The 17,535-nt window shown below is 43.9% G+C and overlaps 1 pseudogene; it reads left to right on the top strand.

Annotated features, from left to right (window-relative positions):
* The window catches only part of LOC138079802 (vacuolar protein sorting-associated protein 35-like), a 60,248-nt pseudogene that overhangs the window by 21,385 nt on the left and 21,328 nt on the right, over positions 1-17,535 (top strand).

Below are 17,535 nucleotides of genomic sequence, written 5' to 3'. Positions count from 1 at the left end.
AAACACAAACATTCTCTTTAGTGATAAAACTATTTCTCAAAAATAAAACACAATTCAAATATGTTATACTTTTAAAACTAAGGCAGGGAAGCAATCAATTAAACTTTTTAAGATTTTGGTTGGACTGCAAAAGCTTTCTGGGTTCCCTGAGTTAAAACAAGACCTCCTTCAAATCCCTGCTGACTTGGATTACAGGGGTGACTTTACCATACTGCGCTGTAACCTGGGTGCTTGGGTGATCTGGGGAGTGAAGGGTGATTGCCCTGTGAGTAAATACGAGCTCAGAGGGCTCATCGCTTGGGGCGGGGCGGGGCGGGGGGGGAGGGGACGTGTGTGACCTGAGCCTGAGAACAGACACCACTCCAGCAGCAGTTGCTGCGGTCGGTCCCCCGCCTCCGGACCTCCGCCCCTGTCCCCTCAGACCGAAGCAATCCCCTCGCTTCTTTTTATTGGATATCCACGGTTATCCGTCCCAGCCCTGTGCCTCTTCAGCAAAGACTGAGTTGAAAGGGAACCCGAGACGCTGTGCCCACGGCAAACCCTTCCGCCCAGCCTTTGTGCCAGCTCCTGACCCAAGAAACGCTGCTGCACTCCAGCAACCGTGCCGGCCTCTGGGAGCACGATTCTGAGCAGAGCAAATGAAGTTTACAATTTAGCGGGGAAATGCAGTCTACTGAAAAGATGATGTTACATAGGATGTGATGTGGATTCGTTAACACAGAGAGAGCCTCCTTCGTCGCTGAACGTGCTGCCGGTTCTGCTGCTGCTCAGATCGGCCGCTTCCGGTCCGCGCGGCGCCGGCCCGAGCTCCACCGGCTGCTCACACCCACGCTTACCGGCGGCTGAGAACAGCACAGAGCTTTCAAGGGCATAAACAGTTAGCTCATAGGTGTTTTCCAAGGTTACTTAAAAATCACATCCATGAGTGATAATGGGAGACCAGATTCTCTGCCGAATTACCAGTTCCTCAGTCACAGCCCGGACTCCGTCAGACTTGCTGTATGTATTAATCGCTTAACATCTGGAAGGACTTGGTTGTCCCAATGAACTTGGACGCAGCCCACACGAAATCATCTGGCTTCTATTGATTCCCCTCCGCAGTATCTTGAGATGGTATTGTCTTGTTCATGTCGGTGGTGCCTCATTAGTGCTGCTATTTCAAACCGTCGTGCTCCCTTTATTATCATCAGAGAGTGGCGACGCCATGGGGAGGATGGGGTGCTGATTCAGCTCAGACCAGTGCTTGGGCAGGACAAATCCTGCGGCTTCTCCGCAGTGGGACCCGCTAGTGCGTTCCCCAGCTAAGTGACCTTGCCACCTTCTAGCACTTGTTCCAATTAAGAATCCACAATTATTTTTCAAACCTCAATTCTTCATATTGGTCTATTGATTTGTACGCACAACAGACAGCAGCTCTCCGGAGAAAGGTGTGCTTGTTCAAGGTGAAACGGAACAAGTCCACCCAGCACAAGACAGAGTGGGAAATCCAACCTCCCTCAGGGCTGCCCTCAGCTCCTCAAAAGCTGCTTCTTGTCATCAGTGTGTTGGCAGCTTAGGACCTGAAGACTCGCAGTATCTAGAAATGTTTAAGATCCAAAAGAATGAGGCCAGAAAGGATGGAATTTCAGACAGCATGTCAGATGGTGCACTTGGTGAGAAATCTTACATCTGCAGAAAGTGCTCAGACATGCAAGCAGATGGCTATTCTCACTCTACAAACAGCAAGTAAAACTGTTTACGGAGCCTCCACAGGACTTGCGGAATCAGCCCTATCTACTGGCAAACACACAGCTACGTCACTCAACCAAATGGAAGTTTACAACGTGTCCATGCTCCTGCCCCTGTGCATCAGTAGAGCACTGAAGTGGCGAGACTATATGCGTTCAGACCAACAGTAAGCATGATAGCATTCCACTGTTGGAATAGAAATCACAAACACACTGTGATAGATTGAACTATGGCTCCAAACCGTCACCTCCTCTATATGCGCGCTCTCTGCCAGGGGCCTTTGCAGCTCCTTATGTTAGAGGCAGGTGTGCTTTCTCCACGTTGGCGCTGGGCCTGGCCAGTGCCTCCTGCTGGCAAGTAGGACTGCAGCAGGGATGATGGTACCAGAGGCTTGATGTGGGGCTTGTCCTCCACGCTTCAGTCATCACCAGGAAAAGTGCTGACCCAGCCAGCTCACAGCAGATCGAGAGACAGCTAGAGCAGAGCTGGACCCACCTGTATCTCAGAGCCCACTGAACAACCAAGGTCTACTGACTTTCAGTCAATAATATGCTACAGGAAGTGAACGTTTCTGTTTCAAACACCAGTTGCTAACTGATAAAAAGGCATGTGAGTTATCAGGGGCTCTCCATAGCTTGCCCAGTTACTGAACATTGTTTTCTTCTTTGTTTTCTAAATTTGCTGCAATTATGTCAATAAATAAGATGCTACTGTGAGTTTCCGTGACTTGAAGTTGAGACGGTCACTGGAAAACCGTAGAGGTTTTCCTTGTGCTGTTGCCCAGGGCCCCGCTGCACTCCAGAACACACCCTTGGAGCACATGTGCGACTCCAGATGTTTTTACTATTTCCATGTTTATACTATTTTCTCAGACTCAATTGCCATGGTCATAAGTTAGTTTCGTTGGTTTTAAGTCCGAAACATGTACCCATTCTTTACCTTTGATTCCAAGAGGTATTTAAGAGGCAGAGGAACAGGTGGAGGCGGTCTTTCAGAAAAAGACTAGAACCCTAATAAGGATTTTCAAAAACACCTCAGGCTTACACTCAACATCTTACAGAACTTACTGCCTCTCTCAACACCAACAACAGTTAAATGCAGTTTCTAAGAGCTACAGATATAATTGCAATAAAAACATGAGCTATCTAGGAATAAAGCTAACAAATTATGTGTAAAATTCTTATGGGAAAATGATATAATTTAATCAAAATTCATTAAAAGGAGCCAAAAATGCATTATGTTCCTGAATAGGAAGGCAAAATCATTAAATTTTCCATAAAAATAAATTATAAATTTAATTCAATAGCAATCACAATCCTGAGAGTGATTTTCCTTTTTGGTGGCCTTTAGTGAATCAGCTCTAAAATGTATATGAAGGAACAGAAGACTCAGTGTAGTCAAGACAGATGCCTCTGGAGGCTAGAAATTTCACCACATGGAAGAGCATCACACAAAACCGTGGAGAATCACTCAGTGTGTACATTTCCTAGTCTTGAAAAGTCAGCATCAAATAATTTGATCCAAGTACCATCAGCAACGTAATCCGCGCCCACCATGGTTAGAAGCAGGAAACCCCACTGTTATGCCCTTCATCCTGTTTACATGTACCTGTGGGGTAGCTGGGGCTCAGAGGACAGCTATCATTACAAATATGAAGGGCCATCACATGGAAGAATCCCACCCACAGAATCCTGGAGAGAGGAAGGGCTTTGTAATATCAGACTTCACAGCAGTCGAGGTGCAGCCTGTGCATAAGAAGGCTGCTGGCCACAGACAAGCTCTCATCCCCTCTCCATCCACTCTCTAAACACCCCATTCAACAGCTTCTGCTGTAGGCCACAGAGATACCCTACAGAGCAGAAGAGGTGTGATCTCCACACATGTAGCTCATAGTCTAGACACCAGGATAAACACAGACACCAGTCACGTTTCATCATTTTGTGCGAATGTAGTTACACATGCACACACTTACATATGCACACGCACACACATATATACACACGCACACACATATACACATGCACACACTTATATATACATATGCACACACTTATATATGCACACACACACATATATACACACGCACACACTTACATATACACACGCACACACACATATACACATGCACACACATATATACACATACACACTTATATATGCAAACACACATATACACACACATACACACGCACACACATACACACACACCCTTATATATGCACACGCACACACTTACATATACACACGCACACACTTATATATACACATGCACACACTTACATATGCACACACATATATACACACGCACACACATACATACACATGCACACACATATGCACACACACTTATATATGCACACGCACACACATATGTACACACGCACACACATATACACACACATATATACACACGCACACACATATACACACATATACACATGCACACACACATATATGCACACACATATATGCACACACACATATACACACGCACACACTTACATATACACACGCGCACACACATATACACACGCACACACACATATACACATGCACACACTTATATATACACACACATTTATATATACACACACTTATATATGTACACACACATATATACACAGCACACACATACATACACACGCACACACATATATGCACACGCACACACTTACATATACACACGCACACATATATACACATGCACACACTTATATATGCACACACATATATACACACGCACACACTTATATATGCACACGACAGACATATACACACGCACACACATATATGCACACACATATGCACACACATACATACACACATATATGCACACACATATACACACGCACACACATACATACACATGCACACACATATGCACACGCACACACTTATATATGCACACGCACACACATATATATGCACATGCACACACATACATACACACACACACACTTGTATATGCACACACATATATATGCACAGGCACACACATATATACACACACACTTATATACACACACTTATATATGCACACACACATACATACACACGCACACACTTATATATGCACACGCACACGCTTATATATGCACACGCACACACATATATACACACACATATATGCACACAGACATATATGCACACGCACACATATATGCACACGCACACACATATATGCACACACATATATACACACGCACACACATATATGCACACGCACACACATATACACACACATATATGCACACACACACATATATGCACACACATATATACACACGCACACATATATATACACACGCACACACATATATGCACACGCACACATATATGCACATGCACACATATATGCACACACATATATGCACACACATATATACACGCGCACACACTTATATATGTACACGCACACATATATATACACGCACACACATATATGCACACGCACACACATATACACACACACATATATGCACACACACATAGCTCTATATGTTATTTTACATTTGTGTATGTCATTGCTGTTCAGTCTCTAGGTCGTGTCTGACTCTTTGTGACCCCATGAGCTGCAGCACCCAGTTCTGGCTTCCCTGTCCTTCACCATCTCCTGGAGTTTGCTCAAACTCATGTCCATTGAATCAGTGATGCCATCCAACCATCCCATCCTCTGCTGCCCTCTTCTCCTGCCCTCAGTCTTTGCCAGACTTCTGTAATTTACAATGTGAAATGTGCTACATGGTTTAATTACATGTGTACTTAAATGATTAGAGGTGTCATTTCAGAGTGCACATCAGCAGTTGTGTGTTTGGAGAAGGGCCTGGGGATGGCTTTCTACATATGCTTTAGCCAATGCTCTTCTCCTCCTGCCCTCAGTCTTTCCAAGACTTCTGTAATCTATAATGTGAAACGTGCTACATGGTCTAATTACATGTGTCTTAAATGATTAGAGGTCTGATTTCAGAGCGCACACCAGCAGTGTGCGTGTTTCAGAGCGCGCATCAGCAGTGTGCGTGTCTGGAGAAGGGCCCGGGGAAGGCTTTCTACATACGCTTCAGCCAGTGCTCTCGCCATGTCCGCACCTGCACCTGGGCACGTCAGAAGCCCTCAGACAGAAGCCAGCTCACTAGGAAACAGGTAGCAAGAAACGAGGGCTCGGGGACCCTGGCTCCCCCAGAGTCACCCTTGGCTGCCGGTGGGCACCTAATCCACCCTCCAGGATGCCTCAGCCCCTGGGCATGAGGGCAGGAGAAAGCAGAGCTGATGGGAAGATAAATTCAGCACGTGGAAAGCTTATGGTCATAAAAAAGCAATTTTGGAGAATTCTCTGGCAGTCCAGTGGTTAGGACTTGGCACTTTCACCACGGTCGCCTGGGATCAATCCCTGGTCAAGAAATTCAGATCCCATAAGCCACATGGCACAGACAAAAACAAACAAGGCAGTTTCTCCTCATGAAGGGGGATATCGCCCTTATAGTGCTTGAGATTTTATAAAATACAGGATTCATCTGTTATTTGTATGCTTATAATGGAATAATTAATGAAATAAAGATAATGCTATTGTGGGCGGGTCTTCTATTTGCACATACACATGAATCAGAGGAGCCTGGTGGGCTGACAAGAGTCAGACATGACTGAAGCAACTTAGGACGCATTCACAGGTAACATACGTGACCACGTGCTGATGCTCAGTCGTGTCCGACCCTCTGCCACCCCACGGACTGTAGCCCACCAGCTCCTCTGTCCATGGGACTCTCCAGGCAACAGTGCTGGAGTGAGTTGCCATGTCCTTCTCCAGGGGATCTTCTCTACCCAGGGATGGAGCCTGGGTCTCAGGCATTGTAGGCAGATTCTTTACCAGCTGAGCCACCAGGGAAGACAATATTCATCAGTCATCATAAATATTTATAAATAATTCACAGAGAATTTATTTTTTCAGTTCAGAGTTTCCTAGAATAACAATACATTCTCTAGTGAATATGAAAATGCTAGCTTACTAAAATTTTTGTTACTAATTATTTACAAATCACTGGACTGCAAGGAGATCCAACCAGTCCATTCTGAAGGAGATCAGCCTTGGGATTTCTTTGGAAGGACTGATGCTAAAGATGAAACTCCAGTACTTTGGCCACCTCATGCAAAGGGTTGACTCATTGGAAAAGACTGATGCTGGGAGGGATTGAGGGCAGGAGGAAAAGGGGACGACAGAGGATGAGATGGCTGGATGGCATCACCGACTCAATGGACATGAGTCTGAGTGAACTCTGGGAGTTGGTGATGGACAGGGAGGCCTGGCGTGCTGTGCTTCATGGGGTCGCCAAGAGTCGGATACGACTGAGCGACTGAACTGAACTGAAGCCATCATGTATTTCAAAATTTAATTTCTAATTCTCTATTTACCTTAATGCTTACTTCAATACCAGAGAGGAATTTCCAAACTAGAAAAAGTCCCTCAAACTAAGCCCTTCAAGGCTTTTCTTTTGACTGGTTTGAATGTGACTTTCAGGTTGAAAATACTTGCTCCCTGGACTTCCATTTGGGGGTCCCAGGGAAATGTCAATCAGACTGGATCTTGCTTTGGATTTGAAGCTTTGGGTCTGAGTATGGAAGATCTTAGGGCTGAAAGCCATACTCTTCAACACAGGTACACAGAATGACACAATTTAACACTGCAAAGATCACTGTTTAAAAACAAAACCTGAGAAACATTTTTGGTTATGTCAGAGTATTAACTACATTTATAATCTTCAAAAAGCTTCAAAAGTACTGAGTGGAAGCAGAACATGATTCATATAATTTACCAGGTAGGCTCACAGTTGAGCATAATATGCTAATAGTAAGGAGAAAAGGGGAGACACATATTCAGAATTTTTAAAAATTTGCCTTGACAATGTTTGGTATTGTTCATGCCTGAAACCCCAGAGGAATCAAAGCTGTTGCCAGCATTGCAGTCCCTCAGGGTATCACTTCCTCACTGCGCATCTGAGAGAAGCTGGGAAGCTGGGAAAGATCCCTGCAGAGATATTTAAGAGAAACACAGGTGGAGACCAAGGTGGGCGGGGAAGACCCTCTCCTCTGCCCAGAGACGCGGCTGAGACTCCGCCTCCGGGGGCAGGTGCCCTCCTTTCCTCCTGGGCTGACGTCTGCCAGGGCAGACTGAGCTCCTCAGAGTCTTCTTTCAGAAGGTGCCAGCGGTTACCCGCTGTGGGATCAGTGAGAACAAACAGGCTCCTGCCGTGAGTGAATTTGCCTTTTCCTTCTTCCCCATGTGCTTAGACCTCCAGTGAGCTTGGTTGGATTATCAAAATGAAAGATCTTGGAAATCAGTTTAGTTTTGGACATGAGTGATTCCTCTGAAAGAGCTTTCCTGCTAAACTGCCCAGTTAGGGAGCCTATTACGTTCACTTTTCCCAGGCCACTGGGCTTCCTAAGCAACATAAAGCAGCAGAATTCTTACTGGGAAAGAGCACCATGTAACTCTCCCCTGGAGGCCAAGCTCTATCCAAATACTCAGGAAGAGTCGACCAGTGCGGGTGAATACGCCTCCTCAGATGCCTATGGACAGTCCTGAATGGGTTGGATGTCACCACGGCAATGGGATGCTGCGGATCTGATTTGTGAGAGAGTTCATCTACTCTATCGCATGAAACAGTAAACACACCTGAAAAGTTAATTCATTACAGAACTGACAAAGACTTACACAATTCTTATTGTTTTGCAAGTTAAGCTCCTAAGAATTATAAATTGTATTTATATTAAAATAGAATTTAGTGAGAATTTAGTAGCAGATAACTTTTCATGAAATTATGTGAGATCTCTTCTTTAATGTCTTATGGCCCTTCTGGCACAATGGCCTAAAGGTTCTTCTAAAACCATTCAGAAACGCTTTTAGTCTGGGTGCCAAAAATTATTCATAATGTGCATAAAGTAAAGGGGTCATTTTATAGACACCATGCAAATGTGAGGCAGTGTTTCCATCCACAAGGACACTGTGATGCTTTGGATACTTGAGGGGCTAAGGGAAATCACAATTTTAATTTGGAATAACTGGGGAAGCCCCAGTGTTTGTTCAGAATATTTTGAAATGAGTAAAACATTCAAATATGCAATTCAGTGATAGGACTGGTAGTTGGGGCCCTGGAAAGCTACTTTTATAACCGCTCTGTTTATAGTATGTTTTATAATTATTTCTATGCAAATTATAGAACCATGAACTTCCAGATGTTCAAGCTGGTTTTAGAAAAGGCAGAGGAACCAGAGATCAAATTGCCAACATCCACTGATTCATTGAAAAAGCAAGAGAGTTCCAGAAAAACATCTATTTCTGCTTTATTGACTATGCCAAAGCCTTTGACTGTATGGATCACAACAAACTGTGGAAAATTCTGAAAGAGATGGGAATACCAAATCACCTGAGAAATCTGTATGCAGGTCAGGAAGGAACAGTTAGAACTGGACATGGAACAACAGACTGGTTCCAAATAGAAAAAGGAGTGCGTTAAGGCTGTATATTATCACCCTGCTTATTTACCTTGCATGCAGAGTACATCATGAGAAATGCTGGGCTGGAAGAAGCACAAGCTGGAATCAAGATTGCCGGGAGAAATATCAATAACCTCAGATATGCAGATGACACCACCCTTATGGCAGAAAGTGAAGAAGAACTAAAGAGCCTCTTGATGAAAGTGAAAGAGGAGAGTAAAAAGTTGTCTTAAAGCTCAACATTCAGAAAACTAAGATCATGGCATCTGGTCCCATCACTTCATGGCAAATAGATGGCAAAACAGTGACAGACTTTATTTTTGGGGGCTCCAAAATCATTGCAGATGGTGACTGCAGCCATAAAATTAAAAGACACTTACTCCTTGGAAGGAAAGTTATGACCAACCCAGACAGAATATTAAAAAGCAGAGACATTACTTTGCCAACAAAGGTCCATCTAGTCTTTCCAGTATTCATGTATGGATGTGAGAGTTGGGCTGTGAAGAAGGCTGAGTGCCGAACAATTGATGCTTTTGAGCTGTGGTGTTGGAGAAAACTCTCAAGAGTCCCTTGGACAGCAAGAAGATCCAACCAGTCCATCCTAAAGGAAATCAGTCCTGGGTGTTCATTGGAAGGACTGATGCTGAAGCTGAAACTCCAGTACTTTGGCCACCTGATGCGAAGAGTTGACTCATTGGAAAAGACCCTGATGCTGGAAGGGATTGGGGGCAGGAGGAGAAGGGACAACAGGGGATGAGATGGTTGGATGGCATCACGGACTCGATGGACATGAGTTTGGGTAAACTCCAGGAGCTGGTGATGGACAGGGAATCCTGGCCTGCTGCAGTCTGTGGGGTGGCAAAGAGTTGGACACGGCTGAGCGACTGAACTGAACTGATGCAAATTATTTCTAAATAATGAGAAACATTAAGTTCATTGTGTAGCAATAATGAAATGACTGCTAAGATTCCATATATACAAATTATTTTAAAAGAAAGCAAGTCAGACACCATGGTGTCAGATATTCCTGGATGGAATAAAGACTACCTCTGGGTGACTCCAGTTCCACAATAGGGGTTGGAATGGACTGCATTCTATGGCAGAGCGTCTGTTCAGACTGCGTTGGTCATCTTTTTCCATCACACAAGCAGGTTCTGCGCAGAGTTGCTGGGGACACTGACAGGAGGACTGGGCCAGCCCTTGAGTGCACACGGCAGGCCACGTACACTTTTAAGTGTCAGTTCTTCTGCAGATAAAATAAGGGGCAGAGCAAGTGGTTGATAAGTTCCCTTTCTAGCAAAAAATAAAAATAAATTGTCCAAGGGATCAGGTTATTGTTTTCTTACCACTAAATACCATATATTCAGTAGGCATTAAATACAATATCTTGTAAAGAAAAGTCTGGAGGAAGCAGGTTTCTTCACAATATATAGATTTTCAAACAAATAACAATGAAATAATGAATGCTCTGGAATTAAACAGGCTAAGGAAATACTAGGTACCTGTAACCTAAGACAATATACAAAGAATTTCTGTTTGACTGGGAAACTGATCTACCAAAGTCCTTGGGTCTATTCCGACATAAGATTTCATGATTTTGAGTTTCATTCAACAATGCTACTGACTGTGATCCTATTCTCCAAACCCTAGTTTTTACAAGACACCAAGAGAAAGGGCTAGAGAGCCCACCAGGTTCCCCTGTCCATGGAATTCTCCAGGCAAGACACTGGAGCGGGTAGCCATTCCCGTCTTCAGAGGGTCTTCCCAACCCAGGGATCCAACCCAAGCGTCCTGCACTGCAAGCTGATTCTTTACCATCTGAGCCACCACAGAGGTCCCATAATTGACATAAAATCAATACACATATTAAATACGTACAAGTTAATGTTTTGACATCTGTATTCACTCAGGAAACCACCACTCATTATTATCATAAACGTGTCCATCAGTTCCAAAAGTTTCTTCCTGCTGGCTTTTAATCTCTTCCCCTGTGGCCCTCCCCTCCTCCAGTAGCCAGGCAACCACTTTCATCACAGTTGAGTAGTTATCATTTTCTAGAATTTTCTATCAATTGAAGCATCCAATGTGTGCACTTTTTGTCTGGACTGTTTCATCAGCCTGATTATATCAAGACATCATTTTACCAGCGTGTGTCAGCGCCTCTGTGCTCTTTGTTGCTGAGTAGTGTCCCCTTGGGTAGCTGTATCATAGTTTATCCTTTCACTGATAGACCGTGTGTGCTTCCAGTTCTGGCTCTGACACATGAAGCTGTCCTGAGCATTCATGTATGACTTTGTTCCTAGGAAACACCTAGGAGTAGAATGGTTGAACACACAGGAGCTGTATGCTCATCTTTTAGAAACTCTGCAAATTGTCTTCCAAAGCAGCTGCACCATTTTGCCCTCCCCTTCCGCCCGCCCACCCCCCGGGTGAGAGTTGCGGTTGTTTCACAGCCTCACTGACACTTGCTAGGGTTGATCTTTTCACCTGTAGCCAACCTTCCATGGTTTAACTTTGTGTTACCTGATAAATAATGGTATCGAATGTACTTTCATGTGTTTACTTGCCACTCTTATTTCTTCTGTGGTTCAAATCTTTTATCCATTTTGTAGTTGGTTGTTTTATTTTTTTATTATTGAGTTTGAATATTCATTATATAGCCTAGATACAAGTTCATGACTTGCAAATAATTTCTCCCTGGCTTCAATTTTTATTCTTCTAATAATCCTTCAAACAGCAGCAATGTTTTATGTTAATTAGCTTAAGTTTATCCATTTTTTTCTTTAATGGACCATGCTTTGGATATCATACCTAAGAACCTTAGATCAAACAAGATCTTTCCTTTATTGTTTTCTAGAGTTATTTTTTTAAAAGGCTAAAAATAATATTTTTTCCTGAAATAGTTGATAGAAATCACCAAAAAAGCCATCTGAGCTTGGTGGTTCCATTGTGAGAAGGTCTTGTTTGCTTGTTCACTAAAAATTCAGTTTCTTCAGTAGGTACATTATTCAGGACTGTTCAGGTAATCTGCTTCTTTTTTGTCATCCAAAGAATCCACGCTTTGGGGAGAAATGTGTCCCTTTTGTCTGCGTTGTAGAACTTGCTGGCATAAAGTAATCCGGACTGCTTCCCTATTTTGCTTTTATCATCAGTACAATTCCTGATGCTGGTAGTTTGTATCTCCAGTCTTCTCTCTTGCTCGGTGTGGCTAGTTTATCTGGTCACTAAGGCAAGCACTCAGCTCCACCTCCTTCACCCCGGGGACACCCTGCCTCTGCCTGGGCTCCCCTCCCTGCGCTCCGGTGGGTGAGCTGGCGCAACCTACGGCTGTTTCTCGTCTTTCAGCGCTCACTGTCCTTCCATGCTTCATTCCAGTGTCTTACAATTATTGTTTCAGACTTAATGGTAAATATAATCTCTGTTATTTCATCTTGTCAAGAAGCAGGAGTCTCTTCAATGCATGCATTTTTGAGACCCAGACATGTTGAAAGGGCCTTTTGTAACCATTAATATTTAACTTGGTAAATTGTAGGAATTATGTATTATATCTCTATTAATCAGGACAATTCCATTTGGGAGATGAAAGCCTCAGTGCCTATTTTATATATATATATGATCAGGAAATAAAAGTTTTGTTCAACATGTGTAGTAAATTATTTTTTTGAAACGTGACTACGGAAAAATAATTGTATGTTAAAAGTACTGCAATTGTTGATGCCCTGACTTTCACCACGTTGTCTAGTTCCTTTCAGGAGTATAGGACAGCAGGAGGACCCGCAGGGGGGCCGCTTGCTGCAGGCTTAGGGGAGTTGCCGTGCCTACAACACGGCAGACACTGCAGGATGAGCAGAGAAACCCTTGGATGAAGCCACGCAGGCTGTGAGGGTCCAATCATTCCAGATGAAGAGATTTTTGGACAAGAACAAGCTTATGTATGCTCCGAAGCATGCTTCTAATATGCTTGGTGGACTCTGGACTTCTATGCTATCACCAAAGAGCTGCTATGAACTTCATGTGGCTGTTTCTGATGAGCAGCACTACTTGGAAGTTTCCTGACAGAGGAGTTTGCTAAAGGAAGAGAATGGCAGATCTCTATGAAATTGTACAGGAAGCTGCAAGCATTGTCCCAAGGCTTCATCTGTTGATCATAGCTGAAACTGAAAGGTTGTTGCTGAACCATGAAAAGCGCTGGGATTCTTGGCCTCTGGAGGAGAAGAACTCAATCCGGGGCCCAGAGACGAGGCTTGATCACTCAGAGCTTTTATGTAATAAAGTTTTATTAAAGTATAAAAGAGATAGAGAAAGCTTCTGACATAGACATCAGAAGCGGGCAGAAAGAGTGCCCCCTGCTAGGGTCAGCAATGGAGTTATACACTTTTTAAATTAGTTATTACAATGAATCAAAAGAATGTCGGGAGGTTGTAAAGATCTTACTAGACCCACTTCTATAAGTTACATTTTTAAGAGAACAGAATCAGCCAGAAGGTTTGCAGGAAGGAGAAACTGTCCTCAAGCAGGATACATTGTTGTTGTATAATCCTTAGTACGGAGTTTAAACTGACTTGTTTGTTGTGTAATCCAGGTTTAAAGATCAAAACGCTGTAGGTGACTAAGACTAAGGAATGTGAGCGGAAAAACATTTTCCTTTCCCCCTCCTTGAGAATTCCAGACCCTTATCTCCTCCTCAAGAACCCCAGAACTCTCTCTGCTTGGGGACCCCAGACTTCTTATCAACCTGCCTAGAAATTGACTCTCTCAGAATTGTATATGTTAGTCATTTCCTCAGTCCAAAGAAAGATATTTTGAAAGATTTGGTAGAAATGTGCCCTGGTGTGCAATACCCCTTGAGAGGTCTATTTCTTCGAAATTATCTACTTCAGTGTACCACAAATATCTTACCTGAAGCAGGAGGGCCAACAGATGAAGCAACAACTGGTAACATCAGTGATTCCGTGGATTTTGTTCTGCTCAGCTTTGCAGAAATGAACAAGCTATGGGATTGAATGCAGCATCAGCGACAGAACTGAGATACAGAAAAAAGAGAACAAGAAAGACAAGAACTGAGAATTTTAGCAGGAAGAAATTTGGTGCACCTTAGTCCGCTGGAGGTATAAATGTGGAATGTTACAGATTATTTTGACCAGCATATTGGAGCAACTGGCGAACTGCAGAGATGCTTTGGCTTCGGAATATCTTATGGAGTACATTATTCAGGCTTTTCCGTGAAGAATTCCACTTTCAAACTTTGAATCCTTTTCTTTGGGCTTGTGCTGTTACACCAATATGTAAATGTGAAAAAAATAATCATTTCCTTAATTGATCAGTTCAGTCGCTCAGTCATGTCCGACTCTTTGCGACCCCATGAATCACAGCACGCCAGGCCTCCCTGTCCATCACCATCTCCCGGAGTTCACTCAGACTCACGTCCGTCGAGTCGGTGATGCCATCCAGCCATCTCATCCTCTATCGTCCCCTTCTCCTCCTGCCCTCAATCCCTCCCAGCATCAGAGTCTTTTCCAATGAGTCAACTCTTCACATGAGGTGGCCAAAGTACTGGAGTTTCATCTTTAGCATCATTCCTTCCAAAGAACACCCAGGACTGATCTCCTTTAGGATGGACTGGTTGGATCTCCTTGCAGTCCAAGGGACTCTCAAGAGTCTTCTCCAACACCACAGTTCAAAAGCATCAATTCTTTGGCACTCAGCCTTCTTCACAGTCCAACTCTCACATCCATATATGACTACTGGAAAAACCATAGCCTTGACTAGACGGACCTTAGTCAGCGAATTAGATTTGCTTTATTTGTTCACCATGAAGATGGACCTGGAATCCCAACAGATATTAAACTTTTTGACATACTTTCACAGTAGGTGGCTACAGTATTACAGTCTAGACAAGACATGCTGTCAGAGGATGTTGCATCCTTACAAGTCTTTCTCATTTATTTTACTATGAAGTGTTATCCTGACCTTGTGGACTATGTTGACAAAGTTCTAGAAGCAACGGTGGAAATATTTAATAAACGCAACCATGAATATATTGCTACCAGTAGTGCAGTTTCACCATAAGCTCACCAGACTTTTGAAGATGGTAAAGCGTCTGCCTACAATGTGGGAGACCTGGGTTCGATCCCTGGGTTGGGAAGATCTCCTGGAGAAGGAAATGGCAACCCACTCCAGTACTCTTGCCTGGAAAGTCCTACGGAAAGAGGAGCCTGGTAGGCTACCATCCATGGGGTCACAAAGAGTCGGACACGACTGAGTGACTTCACTCACATGCTAGCAAAGTAATGCTCAAAATTTTCCCAGCCAGGCTTCAACAGTATGTGAACCGTGAACTTCCAGATGTTCAAGATGGTCTTAGAAAAGGCAGAAGAACTAGAGATCAAATTGCCAACATCCATTGGATCATCAAAAAAGCACACGCACTCCAGGAAAACATCTACTTCTGCTTTATTGACTATGCCAAAGCCTTTGACTGTGTGGACCACAACAAACTGGAAAATTCTTAAAGAGATGGGAATACCAGACCACCTGACCTGCCTCCTGAGAAACCGGTATGCAGATCAAGAAGCAGCAGTTAGAATCGGACATGGAACAACAGACTGGTTCCAAATTGGGAAAGGAGTACATCAAGGCTGTATACTGTCACCCTACTTATTTAGCTTATATGCAGAATACATCATATGAAATGCCAGGCTGGATGAAGCACAAGCTGGAATCAAGATTGCTGGGAGAAATATCAGCAACCTCAGATATGCAGAACACCGCATTTAAAAGCTAAGAAGAACTAAAGAGCCTCTTGATGAAAGTGAAAGAAGAGAGTGAAAAAGCTGGCTCAAAACTCAACATTCAAAAAACTAAGATCATGGCATCCAGTCCCATCACTTTATAGCAAATGGAGGGGGAAACAATGGAAACGGTGTCAGACTTTATTTTCTTGGTCTCCAAAATCACTGCAGATGGTGACTGCAGCCATGAAATTAAAAGACGCTCCTTGGAAGAAAAGTTATGACCAACCTAGACAGCATATTAAAAAGCAGAGACATTACTTTGCCGACAAAGGTCAGTCTAGTCAAAGCTGTGGTTTTTCTGGTGGTCATGTATGGATGTGAGAGCTGCACTATGAAGACAGCTGAGTGCTGAAGAATTGATGCTTTTGAACTGCGGTGTTGGAGAAGACTCTTGAGAGTCCCTTGTACTTCAAGGAAATAAAATCAATCAATCTTAAAAGAAATCAACCCTGAATATTCTTTGGAATATACTGGAGCTGAAACTAATACTTTGGCCAGCTCATTGGAAAAGACCCTGATGCTGGAGAAAATAGAAGGCAGGAGGAGAAGGCGGCGACAGAGGATGAGGTGGCTGGATGGCATCACCGACTGGATGGACACGAGTTTGAGCAGGCTCTGGGAGCTGGTGAAGGACAGGGAGGCCTGGTGCTGCCGTCCACGGAGTCACGAAGGGCTGGACAGGACCGAGCGGCTGAGCAGCAGCAACAGCTGCGTTACGCACTGCTCTTCCAGGTGTGTAGCTAGTTTTATGTGCTACCTTGGCTCAGCCATAGTAACCACACGTTTGGCCAAACATCAGCACAGATGTTGCTCTGAAGGTATTTTTAGATGAGATTAACATTTGAATCGGTAGACTTTAAGTAAAGCAGATCACCGTCCAGAATGTGGGTGGTCTCACTCCCTCAGTTAAAGTCCTAAGAGAAAGGTGCTCAGATTCTCCTAAGAAGAAATTCTACCTCCAAATGGACTTGAGGTTAACTGCAGCACCAGCTCGTCCCTGACTATCCAGCCTGCTAATCTGACCTGACCTGCAGAATCAGACTCCACAGTACCACAGCCTTGGGAGCCAGTTTCTTCCCTATCTGTCTATCTATCACCTGTCTATCTTGGGTTTTTTCCCTCTGAGAACCCTGACTAATACAGGTGCTTTAGACTTTCTTTTCTCAGAATGTAAGCTATTTAATTCAATGATCAGAACCATGCCTTGTTAGTAGCGTATTAGGTAATTTAACATGGGACAGTTCACTGAGCAAAAGACTTTGGTCTATGCTGTGCTATGCTGAGTTGCTTCAGTTGTGTCCGACTCTGTGCGACCCCAGAGACGGCAGCCCACCAGGCTCCCCCGTCCCTGGGATGCTCCAGGCAAGAATACTGGAGTGGGTTGCCACTTCCTTCACCAATGCATGAAAGTGAAAAGTGAAAGTGAAGTCGCTCAGTCGTGCCTGACTCTTAGGGACCCCATGGACTGCAGCCCACCAGGCTCCTCCATCCATGGGATTTTCCAGGCAAGAGTGCTAGAGTGGGGCGC

This window comes from Capricornis sumatraensis, chromosome 5 (assembly GCF_032405125.1).
Source record: "Capricornis sumatraensis isolate serow.1 chromosome 5, serow.2, whole genome shotgun sequence".
NCBI classification, from domain to species: Eukaryota; Metazoa; Chordata; class Mammalia; order Artiodactyla; family Bovidae; genus Capricornis; species Capricornis sumatraensis.
The sequence above is the reverse complement of the archived record's forward strand: the minus strand, read 5'-3'. Positions and strand labels throughout refer to the sequence as shown.